Raw genomic sequence first — 20,274 nt, 5'->3', positions numbered from 1 at the left:
CAAATGCAGAAGTCAGAAATAGCACCTGACGGTCAGTGATGGCATGCTCCATCCGGGCTGGAGAGGAGTTGGAGGGGGAGTGGTGGGGTGGCAGGCTGAGAGGTCAGCCCAGAGCAGCTAGCAGACCCAAACTATGTGTCTTCTCCATCAGGTGTATGAGCCCATGGAGCCACCATGTCTCCCAAACCACTGCCACTTCGTCACATTGACCCACAGCCTGGAGGGTCTTCATTTTGCTTTGGACTCCTCGGCCTTTAATTGTACACGGAGGAGGAGCCAGAAATGCACCAAAACCAGAGTAGGCAGCACCAATCCCTGAATCAAAAACCAAAAACCAAAAGCAAAAACCAAAAAGAAACCCCCCCAAAACCCCAAAACCCAGGGGAAAAAAAACCCCCAAACCTCACCCCCCCCCCCACCTGGGGTTGTGCTTTATCTAACTGAAGGACGGTAATCTGGGAGTTGTTCATTTAACATACTTCTGCCTTCTGAATGGCTTTTACTTTTCCCTAAATTGGAACCGCAGTACAATATATGTGAATGATTAGACTGTGTAATACATTCCTGCAAATTTAGATTAGGAATGATTATGACTTAAGTAAAAGAGTTGAACACAATCCTCATTGCCGTCTATCTTTTCCTGTTCATGTTCATGGTGGTGATTGCAAGGAATGAATGAAGGAAGGAGAGCCAGGGTCTGGGTGTGGAGACAGGCTGAGGTCTGGCTTTGGAGGGCTTTGAGAAGGGGGGTGAAGCTGACCTGAGAAGATGTGGGATCTGGGGCGCAGGGAGAGGCCACTGGCCCAGGAAGCACAGCTGAGAGAGGTCCTGGCTCTGCCATTTGCTAGCTCTGTGATTTCAGGCAAGTTACTTAAACTCTGAGTGGGATGCCTGGGTGGCTCGCTCAGTGGTTGAGCATCTGCCTTTGGCTCAGGTCCTGATTCCGGGGTCCTGGGATTGAGTCCCCCATCGGGCTTCCTGCAGGGAGCCTGCTTCTCCCTCTGCCTCCCTCTCTGTGTCTCTCATGAATAAATAAACACTTAAAAAAAAACAACACCTCTGTGTCTTAGTTTTTCCAAGAGCAAAATGGGCTTTATCATTCCTGGCTCATGGGATGGTTTTGATGGAATGTGATCAGGAATGGGAGAGCAACATGGCGTCATGGCCCAGAGTGCAGATGGGGAACCAAAGTCCTGGTCAAGTTCAGCTCAACCAGTCACTAGACTAGACTCTTACCACACTTACTAGAACTGTGTGACCTTGGCCTTCATTACTCAGCCTCCTAGAGTCCCAGTTTCATGGAAATAAGTGTACTTGGCCATGTGTATCCTTGGGCATAGGATGAAATGGGATTTTCCATGTTAAAGGTGACTTGCAGGAGCACCTGGGTAGCTCCGTCGGTTGGATGTCCCCAGATCTTGGTTTCAGCTAGGGTCATGATCTCAGGGTCCTGGGATAGAGCCCCTTATTGGGCTCCCTGCTCAGCAGGGAGTCTGCTTTCCCTCTTCCTCTGCTCCTCCCCCTGCTCAGGTGCTCTCTCTCTCTAAACTAAGTGGATGGATCTTTGAAAGGAAAATTAAAAAAAAAGTGACTTGCAATATATTGGGCACCTGGAAGGGCTGCCATGGCTGGTAGGTGTGGGAATAGGAGTCTGGGGAAGGCTGGGGTTTCCTTCGTTGAAATAACAACCTCGAGTGGTTTGGGGGCCCTTTGCAGGGAGGGGTGGGTAGGAGAAGCCCTCCGGGGAGGTTTCCCTTGGAGTCCAAAGCCTCTCCTCCTCCATGAGGCACACTGTAGCATTCTACAAAATGAACCTTTAAAAATAATTAATTGATTAATTAATTAATTAGAGAGAGAGAGAGAACAAGCAGGGGAGCAGGAGAGGGAGAAGCAAGTAGCCTGCCACTGGGCTGGATCCCAGGACCCTGAGATCATGACTTAAGCCAAAGTTGGCTGCTTAACCATCTGAGCCACCCAGGGTCCGTCCCACCCCTATTATTCCCTGATAGATTCCCAAGCACCCAGAAGACAGCTTGGCAGTTAGTAGGAACTCAGGAAATATGTCCAATGAATGGATATATGAGCAAGGCTAGAATTCTGTCCCCTGAGAACAGCTGAGGTGAGTTTGGGGAGACGGTGGGAGAACCAGGGAAAACGGGAGAGCCTCAGTCACTCCAGCAGGGCGCTTGCTGCAGGGAGAAAGAAATAAGAGCAATTTGGCGCCTGGCACCCGGCACCCATTCTTCAAGGGAGCTGTAAGCCCCCAGCATCTTCCCTGAATCCCTGGGCACCTGCCACTTGCTGCGCATCCCCGGTCCCTCCCAGCAACCTGACAAAATGCCTTCCTATCAGAGCAATTACTGCAGCCCTGAGCCGCTGCCTCTTGAGGTGTCTGCCTCCTGCGGCTCTGGCTGGAGACGATATTTCTCTCCTGTTCCTCATGACAACAGGGACAACAAATAACAGGACGGCAGACGAAGGGCCCTCCAAGCCCTCCAGAGCTGGAGGAGTCCGGGCTACCTCCGCGCCTGCATGGAGGGGAAGAAAAAGGACTCCCTCTGAATGTTCTAGGACTTGGGCTGTGGCCGCTTTGTCCGTGACCATTGTCACTCTAAGCCAAGGAAGCAGGGCCACGGCAGCCAGCCATCCGCCAACCCACCTGCAGGCTGGGCTGGCGCCAGCTGTACCGCTGATGGCTCGGGGTCCTTGGGAAACTGCTAAGCGGCACGGAGAGGCAGCTGGCATTCCTTCAGGGTCTGGGGGTGCTGGTCTTGTTAAGTAAGTGCTCTCCCCTTCCTCCCACCCTGCGAAGCACCCACTGCTGTTTCCAAATGAAGCCAATTCAGGGAAGTGGAGTAATGTGCGCTGGGTCACGAGGCTCCTTAAGTGGCAGTGTGGGGGCAGGAACTCCCGTGTTTCTGAACTCAAAGCACGTTCCAGGCACCGGGGGGCCCGCATGGCGCTAGCAGCCCCAGTTGGGGATGAGTGTGGCCCCAGGTTCCACTGCTGTACTAGCTACTGATACTTGGGAGAAGAGCCCTGTGCCTCAGCCTCTGGGGTCCTGCCCCCGGCCTAGCCGTGCAAGCATCCTTGCCCGAGCCAGGGTGGTCTGGGCCAGTCCCGTCCCGGTGCACCTGCTCCTCGCTGAGGGCCTGTTTCAGTTAGCAGCTGGGCTCCCCTCTTTCTAGGGTGTCTCATCCTCAGGAATGGGAGCTCACCCTCTGAATACCAGCCAAGGCCCAACTGCAGCAGAGCATGCCCTCTGGGTACCCATATTAATGCAAAAACGAATACGAATACAAATACCAGCTTATTTGAGTCTCAAATGCGAACCCAGGAAGCTGATTCTTGGGATCCGTGTTCTCAAGCATTGTACGGCCCGCCTCTTCCTCACGTGACATAGTCCTTTCCTAAACCACCGTGGGGTTGTCTGTTTTGTCAATATCCCATTTCTTTTCTTTTCTTTTCTTTTTTTTAATATCCCTTTTCAAACAGGCTTCTAGAACTACATGCCAAACTCCAGATGCGGCCTGACTCAGCTGAGCACGTCACCTCCCCATTTTGAACATCATTTTGCAAATAATGCAACCGAAGATTGCACTGACTTTTTTTTTTTTTTTTTTGGTCTGCATGTTCCAGGATTGGCCACTGTTAGGCTTTTCAGCCAGTCCTAAGGCTCCAAGTCTTCCAGAAATTAGCCACCATGGGCTGATGTGTTTTTGTTGCCGTCCTGTGTGGCCAAGGGCCCCCTCTCACGCCCTGTGGGTTGCGTCTCCGATGGCTGCACTTGGCCCTGCGGAGGCATTCGGTGAAGGCTCCAGATGAAAGAGAACGTGGTCCCGGAAAGGAGGGGGCTGGATGGAGGTGAAATGGTCTGTGAAGGTCACTGCCACTGCTTGGTGAGCGATCTGTCCCCATTTCAGCCTCAGTGGGGAAGTGATGGAGGGTGTAATTAGGGCCCGAGAGGTGCCTGTAGGGCTGCCGTCCCCTGCTCAAGGAGGCTGGGGACACAGACAGTAGTCTCTGTCCTCCTGGGTGGAGGGAGGAGCGCGCCAGTCTGTCCAGCGCGAGGGGGAGCCGCACAGGAGGCTCTCTGACCGGGTAACCGCGAGCCCCTGACCATTCCCCGCAGTGTGAGGGTGGCAGTGGGGATGGGCAATAGGAAGAGAGATGAAGTGAGGTAGGAAATCGCCCCAGGAAAGCTGGAGGGGGAGCAAAGCTGTCTGTGTTACCCTCTCCTTTTCCCTGCTTGCTCTCTGCCTCTTCCCTCACCCCACCTTGGTGTCCAGGGCCTTAGAGCCAGGACCCCGCCTTGCTGGGCACCCCACCCAGGCCTTCCTTCCCTATTGTCTCCCTCCTTCCCTCACCACGATTGATCTATCCTGCGAGTCTCATTTCACCCCATTCCCCTGAGAACTTGCCTTATTAGAAAGTGATCTAATGCACTAATGTGGTATTAAGGTGTTAAAGTCAAACAATTGGCTTAATGCTTGGAACCAGCCATAACCCAAGGGTATAAACACTTAAACAAAAGAAGCCTTTAACCTAAAGGCATAAATCCCAGGGTGAAATTGCACGAGTTCCGGCAGCGCAAACCCTAAGTGCCTCTGCCGTCCAGGGCATTGCTTCTCATGGAACCAGCTCTTGACTCTTGATGCTCCCATTGCTCCTCACAGTAACGCATGAGATGTCCCTTATGATGCGGAGATGGAAGCTCAGAGAGGTTTCGTGTCTTGCCCAAGGTCACACAGCTCATCATTTCTGAAGTCCAAGCAGCCCTGGGGCCTCTTGCTGGGCCCCTCAGGGCATGGACATTCTAGGGGCCTGCAGTGCTAGGCTGGGGGCTCTTTGTACCTGGATCCTTCAGAGATGAGTCCCTGAGATAGAGCTAAGGGCTTCACAGCCCCCAATGTGAACTATGAAATAAAATTCCAGAACCTTCCATTGGGCCCCTCAAATGGGGACTTAAATGCATTGGGCGCCTATGATGTCTCAGGCTCTGTTGTAGGTATTTTTCAAATGGTTATTGTAAACCTCATTTCCTTTATATGGATGAGAACAACCGAGGCTGAACAAAGTCCAGAGTCACACAGTTAGGAAGTAGGCAGGGTGTGTGTGTATGTGTGTGAAGATTTGACAATGCCAACTAATTCCAAAGCTCTAGCTCCTTCTCCTACACCGTGTAGCCTCCCAAGGGAGAGAGCATTCTAGAGGAGGCAGTGTCCTTGAGGAGTCTGGTCCAGGGGGAGGACACAGACCCCATAAGAATAAAAAGGATCATGGCAAAGAAAACTCAGTACCTCCTGTAAGCGTCCTGCACAAGCGTGCCCGAGGCTGGGAGTAGTCCTTTGGCTGAGGGGGGCGGCCAGGGTCGAGAAAGCCCGGGGAATGGGCTCAGCAGGGCCACTGGGGAGGCCTTGGGAGGCAGTGAGTCTGGAAGCAGTCCCGGGTTAGGCTGTGTGTGCTCTGGGAAGGGGAAGCTGCGGTACAGGGGGAGGGGGCCCTGAGAGAGAGGGAGAGAGAGAGAGAGAGAGAGAATCCCGGCTGAGTGTGGGGAGGCCTGTTTCAGGGAAGCAGAGGGCACAGAAGCCAGGGGCAGGCTGGGGCTGGGGGAGGCTAACGGGGAGGAGGCATCGGCTGGAGCCACGTAGGAGGCTGGACGAGGAGCTTCGCAGCCAGAGCGCTCGGGGCCCAGCCTTTCTGCAGACGTGTGGCTTATCCCGATGGTTCTTCAATAGGGAAAAAATGCCACGGCGCTGGAGAAGCAAATGTTGTGGGCTTGGCTTCCCTCGGAGCCAGGACGCGTCTTCCGAGGCCATCCCTGTGTGCATGTGGACCGCGGGCCGGGTGGCTTCTCGAGCAGGTCCCCGAAGCTCGCCCGGAATGGACCGACCCTTCGGTCACCGCCTGCGTGCTCAGCTATTGTTAACCGGTAACTTGAAAATCACCTTTATTGCGCAGGGCTATCGGGAGGCCGCAGGGGCGCCGCATTTCCATGCCACTAGCTCTCTGGCTGACGGCAGCAAGCAGGCCTGTCACACGGTCCCCAGCCCCCAGCCTCATTCCTCCCTGCTCGCCGTGGGCACAGGGCGGGGTGCTAAGTGGGCGCAGTGGGCAGGCCAGGCCTTGCCAGCGGGCCGCCTCCCCTCTGGGTCCAGGGGGGTGATTGAAGGCCCTCCTGGCCCCACTGCCTGCTGACCCATCGGCTGACTGGCCGGCCTGTCGCTGGTTTGCTCAGGGCCTGTATGGGTGAGACAATCTAGAACAGTGTCCTCAACTCGGAGGGGGCGGAGATCTGCACATAGTAGGGTGGCTGGCAGCAGGTGTGCAATGCCTTAATCTAGAGTGAGTGTGCATGCTAACTTTGAGGAAGGAGAATGTTCAGAGCCCATCGTAGCTTTGAGCAGATTCTCAAGAGGAATTGTGACTGCCCTCCCCTTGCCCCCGAGGCCGGAAGTCTGCAGGTCAGCCCACCAATTGTTGCTGTTACCTCCGTGGTCAGGGCGTCAGGCAATGCCATCTGACTGTCCCCCACAGGTGGCAAGGCCAGGCCTGTGCTTTCCTCAGCCACGCTCCGGGATGGGTGGATGTTTGCCGACTGACAAACCACAAGAAGAGGTGGAGGTTACTTTGCATTTGCAGAACCCCTTGCCTCCTCTCCTTTCTGCTGGCTGACCCCCTTCTGTTGGCACAAGGTACCTCCCTTCCACTTCAAGACCTCATCCCCTACACTGGTCATGGGGCCTGTATGATGCTAACCTGCAGGAGGATGTGGGGCTCATTCACCTGGAGGAGGAGGAAGGCAGAGGAGTGGGCTGGGAAGGATGGAGCACCTGCTAGAAACTGAGGAGGGAGGTGAAGGGCAGCCCTTGGTGTGTGTGTGGGGGGGCGCACGGGCACTTGCTTTCTTCCCAAGCAGGGCGGCAAATGACTGCTGGAACTGCCAGGCCAGTTGTTTAACCCTCTGGGCCTCAGAGGTCTGATGAGTGGGACCCTGAAGGGTCCAAAGACACAGCAGCAGAAACTCTTGAAGACTTTGCCAACTCTAAAATTCTCTGATTTCTAATGCGCACTCCTGGCCAACTCCGTTCTCCCTCCAGCCGCGGGTGCTCTTCAAGAACAGAGAAGAAGCCATCGTCCCACAGAGCTAAAAAATTCCGGGGGGCTCAGAGAAGGAACTTGTGCTTAGGAGTTGCTGGGTGTTTGCTGCAAGCCTCCGGTCATGCGTTTCTCATCCTCTGTACCACTGGCACTTCCTGGCAACAGCCGCTTTGCAGCTGCCTGGGACCTCAGGTCTTCCTGGTTGTTGTGAATGATGGACCCTTCCCAAGCAGGCACTGATGACGGGCACAGAGTTGCCCTCGGCTACTGGTGGCATCGTGTCCTCCCAGCCAGTGGTGGGGGTTGGGGGGGCTGTGACAAGGTCCCTAGGCTGACAGCCGGCTGGAGAGGACTCAAGATCTACTTTATCAACCTCCTCTTCTCTTTCAGAGGCTCTTAACCCACTTAGCAGAAAGGAGGGTCCGGAAAGGGGTGAACGCCTACTTCGGGCTAAGTTGATGGTGTCAGGTACCTCTCCAGACTGGCTCCAGAGACCTGAGGCGGGGAGCATGACACTCTTCCCAGCTAACCTACGCACCTTGGGCCCTGCTTCCTCCCACATTTTAAAAAAGCTTTTTACTTATTTATCCATGAGAGACACAGAGAGAGGCAGAGACACAGGCAGAGGAAGAAGCAGGTTCCTCGCAGGGATCCCAATGTGGGACTCGATCCTGGGACCTCGGTATCACGCCCTGAGTCAAAGGCAGATGCTCAGCCACTGAGCCCCCCCAGAAGCCCCTCCTGCTTTCGTCTTTGGAGAAGGGGCACTAAAAGCCACTACTAATGAAGAACAGAAACCACCCTCCAGTTTAGTGTTGAGGATGAGCTTGATGACCTCTGGTGTTGGGGGCTGGGGGAGGGAGGCAGAGCCAGAAAAGGATCCTTAAAGCAGGAGGAGGGAGCAGGATGGAGTCATTATGTGGGCCCTGGTCCCTCTACTGAGTCACTCAGAGGGAGGAGAGGTCATAGGAGAAATTCCCTTGCTCTAGACCGCCGTCACCAGAAAACCATGTGGTCCCCATTCTCTTCCGTGGAGGGTCTTCCCTGCACAGATGCCTCAGTCTCCCCGCAGGGCTCCTACACTCTCCACAGAGCCCCCGGGGCTTTCAGTGGCCAGGCCCTCGTCTCACTGAGAGCCTGGTCGGTGGTCCCGGGCCTGGGGCCAGCACCCACCTGTCACTCTGCGGCTCGGCAGGGCCGGGACACCGCAGGGCGGTGCCAGCAGCCTGCTTGCAGCCCGCTGACAAGGCTGAGTTCACTTCAGTGCCGAGGACTCGACAGGATCGTCTGAATTAAGTGGCCAAGTTTAGTTTTTAATTAAGCCCCCGTGGTCTTTTAAAAAGGTCACTGATGACACCATCTTCTTTAAGGCCAATATGAAAAGACATTCAAAGTCAAAGTTCTGAGATGGGAGCCTTGTAACTTGAAATGTCAGAGGGAGAAATTTGGAAACGGGGCAACAGGAAGGCAGTGGGAAGGATGGCCCTGTCACACTGTTCCGCCATCAGCTTCACACTTTCCATTCGGAGCCCCAAACTATTTTGGTCTCAGAGGGCAAGTGCCCCACTCTGCTCTCTCCAGAGCCTCCCCCTACGATGGTCTTGGGGTTGTTTGCTGCACCAGAGAAAAACGGGGCCCTTGTGTTCCCTGACATGGAATAAAAGTTGGTATCAGTGGGGTAGAATGGGGCCACTTGTTTCTGATCTCTGGGGAATTAAAAAAAATTAATAAATGTGTAACTGACTTCCTGTGGCTCTCACTCCTGCATGCACTTTTTTTTCTTTTAACATAACTCGACCAAACACAGTATGACTGGGGAACACTGTTGTGTCTAAGAACGGAGCACAACAGGCACTGAATTCCCCTTCGACAGCCCGTAATGATCCTGCAGTAAAAGCAAAGACCTAGGGCTGGTTTGACAAAGCCCTAAGAGAAGCTGAGGCTCGTGTGTCTTCAAGCAGGACAGCGTGGAGAGGCGAGATCCAGCAGGCACGAAAATGCATACTTAGGGCCCCGGACTCAGCCCCGATGCTGGGCAGTAGGATGCTGGATAATCCAGTGGATAATTCAGTGTAGACAGTGACTCTGTGCTAGGGCCAGGGCACATGGTAGTGCCCAGTGGTCTGGGCCATTCGGTTCATGCTTGCCATGGGCAGTCTAGACAGTGGAAAGATTCTGGGTTTCAATTAAAGAAATTCGAATCTTGGGGCACCTGGGTGGCTCAGTGGTTAAGCGTCTGCCTTCGGCCCAGGGCGTGATCCTGGGGTCCTGGGATCGAGTCCCCCATGGGGCTCCCTGCCTGGAGCCTGCTTCTCTTTCTGCCTATGTCTCTGTCTCTCTCTCTCTCTCTGTGTCTCTCATGAATAAATAAAATCTTAAAAAAAAAAAAAAGAAATTAGAGTCTTGTGGCAAAAAGGACTGTTTGCCTATGTAATTTACACTCTCCCATTTATATGCCATCAGAATCCTTATATTGTTGAAGTGGGAATGTCACTAAGCTACCAGAATACGGATTCCTAGCCTCCCTTGAAAAGTGAAAGGTGGCTACTGAGCTACAACCAGAAACCACTGGGTGGCCAGCTCCCCGGGGGTGCGCTGCGTTTGCTCTTTCCTCTTCTTCTTCCCTCCTGAAATGTGAAGCTGATGCTTTGGGGCTTCAGCAGCCACTTTATGACCATGAGGAGCTACCGGAACCCAGAAGCCAGTGCTCAGGCTGGGCTGCCTGTCTGCTTCTAGACTTTGTGTTCTTTGAAAATAGAGTTAACCCCTCGCTTGTCTACGCCGTGGGCGCTCTGGATCCCTGCTGCTAACAACTGAACGCCCAACCATTGCCTAATGACCACCCACTCCTACCACCGTTTATTGGTGAGAGACTTTGGGTCAGTCATTAAATGTCTTTGAGCTTCCCTCTTCAATGGAAATCATAATTCTTGTTTGGCCCTCGGAAACATTATCTGTGACTTCGTGGGCCTCCTCCCAGGGCCTGCGAGTGTGGACCCCACCTCAGCTGCAGCCTGGCTTTCGGATGCAAGCCAGCCACCGCCCTGCCATGGTTGTGCGGGATCATTGCTCCTGGACTGAGGCCTGTGCCTGTCTTCCAGCTTCGGTGGCCGGCTCAGGCCTGTTAGACAGTCCCCTTGTGGGCTCCCATTTTCTAGAGACACAATAGCTTCCCTGGGCTCCTCCGGGCCTCGGCCCTCCTTGCCGGGTGCAGAGACGGCTGCTGTTTCAAGCTGCTGAAAGGGAGGCTTCAAAGAGCCCCGCGTGGGCCCCTCTTCAGCTCTGACTCATGGACACATTTCTGGAAATCCTCAAAAGACTTATTAATCTGCAAAGACGCCCCAGAGCGGGAGTCTGGGCACCCTCTTTGCAGGGGCTTTCTGGCTGCTTCCGCCCCCTCAGCTAGATTGATGGCGGCCCTAGCTTGGCCTCTGATGGACTGTCTCTCAGGCAGGCATGCTCTAGGCCGCGCCTGTGATTTCATCCCCTGCCTCTTCCTCTTCTCTGTTGCCTTTACGCCTTGCAGTGACGAGGGGACTGCTCTCCTTGGGCCCCTTGTCCCCCCGGCCCCTGGGTGGCTCTTCGTTCGCCCTCTCTCCCGGCACCTGGCTGCAGCTGGGTCAGGCATGGGGATGCCTGCAGGGGGACCGGGGCCCCCTCGGCTTTTCCTTCAAATGAAAACCTCTGGGGGCCTGTCGTGCCCGGTGAGGAGTCAGGGGTCATCAGGAGCCTCTGCAAGGGACCTGCCAACGCCCTTGGGTCCGTGAGCTCTGGGTTTGCTCCTCCGGGACACCTCCCCTGGCTCTGGCACCTCCACGGGCTGCCCTCCTGAGATGCGACCTTCTCTGGGCTCCAAGGGGGCTCTGCTCCTGGCTCCCACTCTCCGCTGGGTTTCCACCGGCTTAGTCTGCACTCAGGGGACTCGTCCTGATGGCCAAGGTCGGGCGGGAGGCAGCTTCCCAATGAGCTCTCTCCTGGTTTTCAAGCCCGTGTGTGTGTGTGTGTGTGTGTGTGTGTGTGTGTGTGTGTGCTCCCTTCCTTTGGTGTGGCCTGGACCTCGAGGCTTGTTTCTAGCGAATACACTACAACCCCAGGGATGAGAGATTACAACGGGAATGAAGTCACAAAAGACTGTGACTTCTGAATCCTGTCTTTTTGGCACCCACACTCTCTCCTGTCTCCTGGTTGCTCACTTCATTTTATTTTTTTAAAGATTGTATTTATTTTTTCATGAGAGACACAGAGAGAGAGGCAGAGACACAGGCAGAGGGAGGAGCAGGCTCCCTGCAGGGAGCCTGACACGGACTCGATCCCAGGACCCCGGGATCACGACCTGAGGTGAAGGCAGACGCTCAACCGCTGAGCCACCCAGGTGTTCCAGGCTGCGCCTCCTTAAATGGTAAGTTCCTAAGATCAGGAACTCCGTTCCCTCCTTTATCCCCAGCGCACACAATAGATTAATAACATAAACGAATGATTGAATTTCCCTGGGCTGCTTACTTTGAAGAAGAAAGTTGCCAGGTTGGAGAGACCCATGTGGCAACAATGTGGTGGGGGCACGGGGGGCTGCTGGCCAACACCCAGTGAGGGCCGAGACCGTCAATCCAACAGCCTACAAGGAACCGAATCCAGCCAATCGCCATATGTGCGAGCTCCAGAGCAGATCCTTCCCCTGGGTGAGCCTTGAGAGGACTATAGGACCTTGGCTGCAGCCTTCAGAACTGAGGACCCCGCTGAGCCATGCCCAGATTCCTGACCCTCAGAGACTCTGAGATCATAAATGCATGTATGGTCTTAAGCTGCTAATTTGGGGGTAACTTGTTACACAGCAGTAGATAACTAATACAAGTCCTCCTTAGCTTTAAAAAAGTCTGTCTTTCAAACCATGAGAGACTCCTAACTCTGGGAAACAAAGAAAGGGTTAAGGGGAGGGGAATGGGGTAACTGGGTGACGGGCACTGAGTAGGGCACATGATGGGATGAGCACTGGGTGTGATACTATATGTTGGCAAATTGAATTTAAATTAAAAATAATTTAAAAGTCCGTCTTTGATTTGCTCCTTTATATTTAGACTCAAGGACATAAAACCTTTCATGTCTCTGAGCCACCAAGGCGGTACATTTGTGCGCGCGTGCGCACATACACACACACTCTCAAATCTAGGACTGCCTGAATCCCTTCACCCCTATCCCAAAAATACATTATCAGAATAAATGGAAGAAAGACATAGCTGAGATAAAGCTCTACTGAGGTGATTCTTGGTTTCTATTAGTAACCAAAGTAAAATTTGAATTTCCATCAGAACCCGAAGTGCCAGAAGGGGCTTGACCAAGGAGGCCGTGGGGGTCTCTGCGTTTCTCTGATAATTCACTCCCACACCTCGCCTTTCGAAGCTTGACTCAAACTTTCCTCCCCTGAAAAAAAAAATTACCTGACTTCTCCAGCGAGTTCTGAGTCCCACATCCGTTCGTATTTCTAGCCCTGCACATATCACGTTATAGTTTAATTATTTGTGTGCTCCCTCTTCACTCTCCTTCCTCTCCACCCCCCCCCCCTCCCATCCCAGTCCAGGAAGCTCAGGATGCAGTGCCTTCTAGAGGAAATCATCCAGGATTTCACAACCTTAATCAGAAGCAAAATCTAAGCCCCTCTGCACCCCCCAACCCCACCCCGATGTTCGAGGAAGCCAAAGCAGAGCAATTTCTCCAATCTGGGAAGCAATAAAGAAATGTATTTATGAACCAGTTTCTATCTAAGGGAGGAAATTTATGTCTCTTCATGCTCTTGTTGACAATAATAACTGGCTGTTGCATCAATGCGATGCAGTATAATTTAAAAACTCTTTAAAACAAGGATCAGGAAACGAGTGGCAGGGACTGAGCTGTGCCTACCTTGGGTTTGGTGGCTGCGCCCTGGGCCTGCTAATGCCCCGAGGCGATGGGAACACAGCTCCAGGGACACCTGCAATCTCATCTACTTTCTTCCCCAGCGCCAGGGAAGAAAAGCAATTTGTTTGCTCTCATACTCTAAAGATGAACTTCCTGTGCTCAATCAAACATTATTATCCCAATGTAAGTCAATTTACCTTTGAATTTGAAGGCTATTTTCTTCCTAAATGGCTAATTATGGGAGATAGATGGCTGTAAACAGAAGCCTTCCACTTCGCCAGTCTCTAGTCTTTCTCCCTGTGGCACCTGAGAGAACCTGGCATGTTCCCTGCCTCCCCACCTGGTCTGGGCTGTCAGCGCCCTGTCCAGTCTTCTCTGTCACCGCGATGCCATGAGTCCTCCCACCTGTTTGCAGTTTCATTTGCCTCCTGCTCATCCCCACGCCACAGATTCCCCTGCTGTGCTCCCTTTGGGGAGTTAGGTTCCCTTATGCCCCCTTCCCCTCCAAATGCAGCCTATCTTCTCAAACGGAGGCCCAGGCTTGCTTGTGGGATGGAGGAGGGAGGATGCAGGATCCCAGGGGACAGAAAGGTGAGCTAGGCATACCCAGCCATTGGCCCACACCCTGCCCGTTGGCGCCAGGCAGCTCCCTTTCTCTTTATTCCAGGCCCACCTGGGACTGGCACACAGTAGGTGCCCAATCAAAGCCAGGGCCTTCCCTCCCAGGCCCCTTGGCATCTGCCCCCTCCCCCCTTCAGAACTCTGCATTTTAGAAGTGGACACCTTGGCCGGAGAGCATGCACGGGGGCCAGCAGGAGTTTTAGGAGACAAGGGATCCTGGGGGCGGCTGAGATGAGACAAGGTCACCCAAGGCTGCCTCTTTGGTTCTTCGGAGGTGAGCAGCGCAGGGCCGCGGCCTTTTCCTGTTGCAGCCTCAGCACCAGGCAGGAGCTAATTGAATGCCTGAGTTTGTTTACCGAGATGAGGAATGGCTCCCCTCCCTCTTCCCAGGAACGGTGGCGAAGAGGTCAGGCCCAGCAGCATCTCTGTTTGCCTTTTGATGAATGCGGCCCCCGCTGCTCTGAAGAAGAGCTCATTGTGTGCCGCCCTCAGAGGTGGCTCCAGCTGGGCGACCTTAGCCCTCGGAGCTTTCTAGGGTTACGGAGCTTGTGGTGCATGGGGTTATTCTGGCGGCAGCAGGTCCTCTCAACTCCTCTCCCCAGGCCCGGCCCCTGGCCCTCTGTACTTTCGGGCTGGGCCACAGATGCCACAGAACTAGCAACACTTGCCTCTGTCGAGTGCCATCGTGGATCCTGCAGCACATCCCGCCAACACATCCCCATCAGAGAGATGAGGGATAGGCTCAGGGAGGTCAAGCTCTTTGCCTGAGGTCACACAGCCTGTCAGTCGGAAGCCAAAAGACTTCGGTGCCTCTGATCTCTTCACTCCATCACAGTTGCCTTGCAGAAAGGAGGGAGTGCTGGCTGCACCATCAGTGTGCAAGCTGTGTCTCAGTTTTGGGCCTGAATCACTGGGGCTGGGTTCCAAGTGGTGACCTTGGAACCATAGCCTTGATATGAACTCATTGACCCTGAGCTTTCTGTTCTGTCTGGGGGCAGTTCATTGAGCTTTTCAGGGACCGCTCTGGGAATGTTCAAGGCCACGGTGAGGGTCAACGCGAGGAAGCTCCGCCAAGCGCAGGGCTGGCCTCTCTCAGCCACGTGTGCAGGGGTCTCAATAAAGGATCCCTGAAGGTCTGGCTGGGTGGGGGGCAGGGCCCAGCATGAGATGCTGTCCCTATAGGCTTTGATGCCAAGGAACCTACCTCGGGGTTCTCCACACCTACTCCTGGCCACTCAGCAGGGGAGGAGGTCTGGCTACACTCAGAGAGGAATCCTTTCTGCATTAGGTAGGCTGTCATTTTGAGAACCTTCCAGAGCTGATGAGCCCCCATGCCAGGGTGAGGATACCGGGGCTCCCTGTTTAGCTCAGTGCTTTGATTAAAACAATAATTTCACGTTGTGTACCAGTGGGCAGGCAGGTGGGAGCTCCCACCAGCTCCCGCTCCTTCCTGGCATCATCTCATAGCAGCTGGTTCGGAGGAGAAACATCTTCCTTGCCTGTGGCGAGAGCCCTAGCTCCTGATAAATAAGGGAGCAATGGCCACCCTGGAGCCTGGGGAAGGAGAGATCATGGTGATGTGGGAAACAAAGGCAGAAGAAAGATGATTGAATTTCCTTACTACCTACAGCCAGCCCATTGACAAGTCCTTGGAACAGGCAGAGTGACGTTCTTGCATGTTAATACTTTGCTAAGGACCCGACCCCCAGGATCCTGTGAGTTCACTTTGACATATAAAGATTCCTTTAGAAACTTCCTTTATCTCTACCCCCCAAGATACATGTTGGCCATCATCCCCCAAGCATGTGGCCCACCGATAGACACCCGAAGGGCCTCAGGACTCAGGCTTTATTGGACGGTAATACACGACCTTTCCCAACAACAGCTAGCCCCCTCAAGGTCCTGGACACCTTGCTTCCCAAAGTTCCTTAGAGACTTAAGCTCTCCCTACCCCCCTCTCAACTTGAAAGTATATACTGAGCTGCTCCTCATGACCCCAGTGCAGCTCTTTCTGCCCACGGGTCCTGTCCCTGTGCTTTAATAAATTCACCTTTTTGCACCAAAGATGTCTCAAGAATTTTTTCTTGGCTGTTGGCTTTGAACCCTAACATCTTTTCCTACATCAATGGGAAGGGGTAACACTAGGGCCAAGTGTTGAAGTGCACCGAGGGCAGGAGGCCTCGACAAAGCAGAGAGGGACGTAGAAAGGGAGAGGAAAGCACAGAAATCTCAGCAAATGGCTCCCATCTGAGTCCTGCCTCTGTTTCCTTCTCTCCACAGACACGATGGAAGGGAAGAACATGGGGTCTTGGCTGTCTGAGCCACTGGGCTGGAGCCACACTAACGTGGCAGCAGCATCTGCTGGGGGCAGCACAGGCCACATGGTCTCTGGGTTCTGCAGCCACCCGGTGGGTGATATGGGGCTGTCACCTGTCCTGGCCCTGGAGGCCTGGCAGCTCTGGATCAGCCAGGCCAGCAGAAGATAAGAGAAAAGAGGTACAGGCCAGGGAGCAGGGATGGGCCCTGCCGTCCCCCAACACAGGGCTCCTGCCCATGCTCCCCCAGTGGATACCCCTCCTCCTGCTGGCCCAGAGACCAGCTGTTTGGTCTTGTCTTGCCAAGGAGCTTGAGTCTGTTGAGATGGCCAAGTGGCCCCAAAGACTGTCATGATTTTTATCACCCCTCTGATTTTTGTTTCTATGGCCTTTGCCTCCCTCCTCCTGTCCATCTATTAACATTTATTGATAATCCATCACATCAGGCAAGATGCCAGGCAGTGGAAATAAGAGGTGAAGAAGCTACAGCCCCTGTCCTTGCTCTGTCTCCTCCTGGTGTCCAGGATTATAACGACTGTATTTCTGAACTGAAGAGGAGGACACGGAGGTGACAAGGGTGAGCACACATGAGGGAGCAAGTATGGAGGCCATCTGTGAAAGTACGGGGCATGCTAGTCCTCACCCGGGATGAAATCCGAGGACTCAATAAATCCTGGCCACACTGCACTCTTGTCCAGTGATTTTGCTGTTCTTTAAGAAGAACATTACGAGCACTTTTTGTTAAACACCTACTACGTGCTAGGCCTGCACCATTGTGTAGTCCCCCCCCACCGCCGCCACCCCAACAAGTGCACAGAGAACCCACCGCACAGATAAGGAGGTGGTGTCCTGTGATCGGTCAGTGGTAGCACCGTCCCCACGGGCCAGCCGTGACCCCCCCCCACTCCTCTGTGCTACTTCTGTGGCCATGGGCATCTGACCCGCAGCCTTGAGGGGCAGGTAGGCAGGTGTGCCCGGCACATGGCTGGGACCCATAGCGCACCAGGGCCTGGGTGCAAGGTTGCACAGAATGGTGCACTCCAAATGGGAGCATCTCAACCTCGCTGGGCAGCAGTGTGTGGAACTGAAGAAAAGACCTGCAAGATGAGGCGAAGCCTGGCAACAGTGCTGGGCGCAGGGTCAGAGGCCCAGGCATTTGGTCGGGAGCTGCCGCTTACAACTTTGCATGGTCACGGTCACTTGTGTTACTCAACCACTCCGTGTTGCCTCTCATCACCGGTACAGAAGGGAAAGCAGGCCGGTGCTAGCTCCCTCACAGCAGGGCTTGGGAGGCCTGAACCAGACGGTCTATGAGGTGGCTGCGATTACTATTGCCACTTGTCCGACCTTGGCAAAGACCCGCAGTCACAGACACCAGGCAGGGGTGGCCCTGCCCCGCCAGCCCTGACTCCCACCCTTCCCAGGCTCACCCTTTCTAAGCTAGTTCCTCCCCTCCTCTTGCCTCGCCCTGCATCCCAACTGGTCTCCCAACTGCCCTGATCGGGGTCCCCGTAGATAACTCTACCCTGTAACAGGCTCCAGTGGCCCTGAAAGCTGGGACCCCACCAAGCCACATCTCCAGTGATGCCCCCTGAGTCACAGCCGGGATTCTGTTTAGGTTTAGAGTTCTGCATTTGATGGGGTCAATCAGAGAGCCAGGGGTGTGGTGGGGTGGTGGGTAGCTCCATCTCCAGGTGTGGGCAGTGGGAGTAATGGGGCGCGCTTGGGCTCCGGACCTCCAGCCACCTGGGTCTGGGATTCCTGACACACGGGGATTCCAGAGGGAAAGAAGAAAGAAGACATGTGTCGAGTGCCGTCCGGGGAGTAACGTGGGGGCTTCGGAGGGGGCCGGCTTCCTGGGAAATGATGGATGAGATGCAGGATGCCAGAGGGAGGCCCGGCCTGCACCCGGCAGCTTGCAGCAAACAAGTAGGGGCTGTGCTCCAGCCTGCGCCGGGCACTTCGTTTCCCAGAGACAACGAGCGCGTTTTAATAATGTCTCCTTGGGTTAATGAAAGTTGTCGCTTTCACTTAATAGATACATCACCATTCTTGGCCATACATATCTGTCATGCTGGGGCTGGAGTTGCGCATCCCCGCCCGGTTAAGCAGGCATGTTGGGAGCTGGAGGAAAGAATGGGGGAGAGGGTCGCAAACATGGGGTGCCTTAGTAGAGAATGAAGGTCTGGGCCAGCAGGACTGGCTCTTTGGGCGTGAAGCAGGGTATTTCCTCTCCCTGCACCTTCCCTCCAGGGTCAAATCAGAGGCACATGGGGAGCCCCAGAGAACCCTGCATTCATCCTTTGGTGCAGGGGAAGCAGGCACTCAGACGGTGTCCTTCCCAGGGGAGCACCCCAAATGGCCAGGTGGGCTCAGGTTCTGGACTCGGGGTGACTTGGGAAGGCACCCCAGTCGGCTACTCACCATCTCTGTGACTTTGGGCTAGCGGTTCCTCCTCTCGGAGCCTCCGCTGCCTTAGCTGTGGGCCCGAGGCAACACCAGCATTTGCCCCGCGGGACTGTCGTGAGCATCCCCAGGCATGGCCACAGTGCCCCGCATCTGAAGCACTCAAGGCAGAGCCAGCAAGATTAATTTTAAAATATTTTAAACATGGTATTTAACATAATTAAATATTTAAAATGTTATTTTTATGAAGAAAGAGCGTGGGCTCTGGAGCTGCACTCCCTGGGATTCAGATTTCGGCTTTACCACTTACTAGCTGTGTGATATTAGGCAGGTCACACTACTCTTCTGTGTCCCCATTTCCTAGTCTGTACAATGCAGGGAAGAAACAACACCCATCTCCTAGGCTTATTGTGGGGATCAAATAAGTTAGATGTGTAAATCCTCTAGAACAGCCCTGGACATTGTAATGAAACTTTAGGAATAATTTTTCTTTTTTTAAGATTTTATTTATTTACTTGAGAGAGAGCACATAGGAGCAATTTAGGGAGGAGCAGAGGGAGGAGAGAGAGAATCTCAAGCAGGATCCACGTCCAGCACAGAGCCCGATGCGGGGCTCAATCCCACAACCCCGAGATCATGACCTGAGGCAAAATCAAGAGTTGGATGCATCACCAACGGCGCCACCCAGGTGCCCTGACACTTGAGGAGTGATTCCTATTGTTATTGCTGGTTTCGAGGGCCATGGGAAGGAGAGTCCTGGCTTCACCACCCTAGTGGTGGTCACCGGGCCCCATCCTAGGAGGCCCTACTCCTGGCAGAGCCGATCGAGGCCGAGACCCTAGACGTTGCCGTGAGGTTGCTGCACAGCAGGGCGAGACCTCCAGACCGAGTTCCCAAGCCCAGGGATGAGATTCAAGGTTGGCAGCGATGGGGAGTGGGGGAAGGGAGCCCGGCGGCACCTTTAGCATTCTGGGGACATTTGCCTCTAGCTCTGCAGAGGCCTTAAAGCTTCCCTGAAGTGCCACGCACCAACGGGCTTGCTTTCCTCCGCACTCTCCCCCCCTCACCTCCTAAATGCTTAGATCTTGCAAAGAAGGGAGGGATTTGGGGTGGGGGTGGGGAGACCCTGAGTGCGGTGGGAGGAAGGAGCTCAGATCCACGCAGCGGGGTGATTTCCAGCAGAAGTAAGCAGTTTGAGCACCTGCGTGCCACACGGCCTATCATTTCAGGGCTCTGTCATTGCCCGCTGCAGGTTTACCCCTGTGAGCAGTTAGGGGCTTCCAAGGGGCTCTCCTGGGTGGCTGCGAAGCTAGCCGCGGGACTGGGCCTTAGGGATAGCCGGCGCCTCCCAGGGGTCCATCGGAATGGGTGGGGGTCCAGGCCAAGGGGACAGGTGGGGGCTCTGGCTCCGTAGCCCAGGGGAACGATAGAGCAGCCTGACTGAGACTGGCCCATCTCCTCCTTTTGCAGGAAAGGAAACCAAGGCTGGGGTGGCAAGGGGGAGGGTTCAGGTTGCTTTATCACATGCTGGTTTCAGACCCAGTGACCTTGCGATGGTCAGAGTGGTTTTCTGATGTGACCCTGAACACTGTTGCCTGGGAGAGAAGGCGCTAGAGGCCAGATGAGGAGGGGGAGGCCAGGAGGCTGGAGTTTGCTGACCATAACCTTCGCCTTCCACTGGAGGGAGCAGCCTCTCCACAGGTGGGGCTGTCCCCGGGGAGCGGGAACTCGGCTCCTGCTCTAAGCCAGCAGATAGGCAGCCCTCTGTGTTCAAATAACTATTATTGTCCTTATTAATTGCTCACTGTTATTATCACGTAGGCATCGAGTGGCTTCCCCCCGCCCCCCGTCTTTAGAGGAGTAACCCTCAAGCAGCAAGGTCAAAACAAGGCCTCACTCCTGCAAGAGTCTGAACTTAGGTTCCTCCCTGCAGGCCTCCTGC

The 20,274-nt window shown here is 54.4% G+C and overlaps 1 protein-coding gene across 5 annotated transcripts in view; it reads right to left on the bottom strand.

The window, feature by feature from the left end:
• The window catches only part of KIRREL3 (kirre like nephrin family adhesion molecule 3), a 547,594-nt gene that overhangs the window by 153,154 nt on the left and 374,166 nt on the right, over positions 1 to 20,274 (bottom strand). The window lies entirely within an intron of this gene.

This window comes from Vulpes vulpes, chromosome 12 (genome assembly GCF_048418805.1).
Source record: "Vulpes vulpes isolate BD-2025 chromosome 12, VulVul3, whole genome shotgun sequence".
NCBI classification, from domain to species: Eukaryota; Metazoa; Chordata; class Mammalia; order Carnivora; family Canidae; genus Vulpes; species Vulpes vulpes.
Note: the sequence above shows the minus strand (reverse complement) of the source record. Positions and strands in the feature narration are given on the sequence as shown.